The sequence below is a fragment of the Psammomys obesus genome, unplaced genomic scaffold, assembly GCF_907164565.1.
Source record: "Psammomys obesus unplaced genomic scaffold, mPsaObe1.curated_primary_1811, whole genome shotgun sequence".
In the NCBI taxonomy this organism is placed as follows: domain Eukaryota; kingdom Metazoa; phylum Chordata; class Mammalia; order Rodentia; family Muridae; genus Psammomys; species Psammomys obesus.
The window spans coordinates 11,194,029-11,196,053 of record NW_026586816.1 but is presented as its reverse complement, the minus strand read 5'-3'; the positions used below and the strand labels follow the sequence as shown (position 1 = coordinate 11,196,053).

Genomic DNA, 2,025 nt, shown 5'->3' with positions numbered 1-2,025 from the left:
GGGGCCGGCCCGGGCAGCGGCCGCCCCACGCAGGGCCCGGCGAGCGTGCCCGCGGCCGGCCGGACGCCGTGGGCCTCGCCACGTCCTGGGCGCGGAGGGGGCGGAGGTCCGACGGGTGGCGGCCACCTGCGCGGGGCAGGGCGGAGCCCGCCCGAGCGCCGGGACGCCGAGGGGCCGCGGCAAACTTCTCCCGACAAACTTCGGGGCGTGGCCGGCGGGTCCGGGCTGGGGACCCCGCGGGTGCGCCCCGCCGGGCTCCTGAGCCGCTCAGCGTCCTCCAGGCTCCGAGCGCCGCGCGGGGCCCGTTCGCTCGGACGAGGACGGCGAAGTTCGCTGGCCGTCTGGGAGCAAAAGACGCTCACTGCCTGCATCTCAAAGAGAGTATTGTCCGGCTGTGCTGCAGGGTGCGTGTCAAGCCACCTATTGTGCCGTGGGCGCGCGCAGAAGACCAGCTAACTCGTTTCTTTCTTTTTTTAATTTAAGAATGCCAATGGAGATCACTGGGCTTTTTGAAATACTCCCGCCACGTCGGTAAATTCTGCCCTGGAATAGTCCCCAAGCTTGTCTACGCCGGAGATTGGCTGGAGAGTTTTAAGACTCCCGGGCACCCGCTGCACCCTAGCCTATTGAAACCCCAGGCGTTTGTTTGTGAATGGTCCGCATGCAGCGCTAAGAGCTGTGGACTTCAGAGACAGTCGTTCAGTTAAAGAAAAAGAAAAAAGTCAAGATCAGGTTTTACAGAGTAGCAGCATTCGGTTTGTAATTGCTGGCACTGTAGTTCATTCTTCCACGTCCGGAGCACAGCAGTATAGTTTGTTTGCCCCTGGGAAGGAGGAAAAAGTTCCTGAGTGCACAGTTTCCCGCCTGGAGGGGAGAAAACTTCCTAGCAGTCAAAGTTGAGCTAAATTCTGTGACTTCTGTTGGAACTCTGGTACCCCCAGAGTTTGGCCTCTTGTTGTAGGCGTGAGGATCTCTTTTTTACCTTTCCTCCCAACTCTCTTCCAGGGCCCCATTTTTAAGTTCCTGGGTCTCTGGGATAATATCCCTTAGGCTTCTGGAGTTGAAGCTAAAGGGTTACTATGGGTTTCCATAGCAACGGGTCCTCCAGGGGAAGTGGGCGGGGCCTCTTGCCATTGGGTTTCTAAACTGAACTTCTTTCCTGAAGATTTCACCCGTGTCAGTTCTTTGGCCTCATGTAGGTAAAGAGGAGGCTTTCCAGTTCCAGGTTTTCTCTCTGAGATAATTAGAGGAAGGGTGCTCCTCAGGACTACACTTTACACTTAAGTCCTTCCTGTGCACACTTGATTTGTTTAGCAAAGATCCATGCTCCTTACATTGCTCCTTCCACACCAAACCTGAGAATTGTGAGCAGTGATTTTTTAAACACTAAGAAATGTTATGTTTTAGCAGTTTACAAACATGGGATGCAGGACAGCCGTGCAAAGCAAAAAGGAAACAAAGAAGAAAAATGACTAACAGTTTGTGAGGGAAAATGCCACTGTCAGCATTCAGTTTAACTTGTTTTGTTCCTAGAAGGTTTTTTCCAAGACTATTTCCTAAAACTCAAACCACTTGTGTGTATTATCTTTTAAAAATGACAAAGCAACGCCTTCCTTCTCCCGATGCACATTCAAAGATCAAAAAAAGACAAAAGAAAAACAAACAAACAACAAAAAAAAAAACAACTGATCCCCCCACCCCCAAACAAAACCCAAATAAAGCGGGGTGGACCTATGTTGCCTGTGTGTTTTGGAGTTCCTTTCTGAAGTCTCTCAGGCTTCTCTGTAAGTGCACCCTTCCGGTAGAGCGGTAAAGTGCAGTGATACTGAGCCTGCTTTGGGCATCTTCTGTTTTTGTGTGCTAATTCAGTTTCTGTTACCTTTCCATCAATTCCTGCAAGGATGTTCCTCACCATTACACTGTGGGAATCTATACGATCTGAACCTGGCAAACTCATGGTGCTGAAATAAGAATTTTCATCTATCTATCTATCTATCTATCTATCTATCTATCTATCTATCTATC

General features: G+C 50.9%; 1 protein-coding gene across 1 annotated transcript in view; it reads left to right on the top strand.

Moving 5' to 3' along the window:
• Positions 1 to 2,025, top strand: part of Btbd3 (BTB domain containing 3) — a 32,618-nt gene that overhangs the window by 566 nt on the left and 30,027 nt on the right. The window lies entirely within an intron of this gene.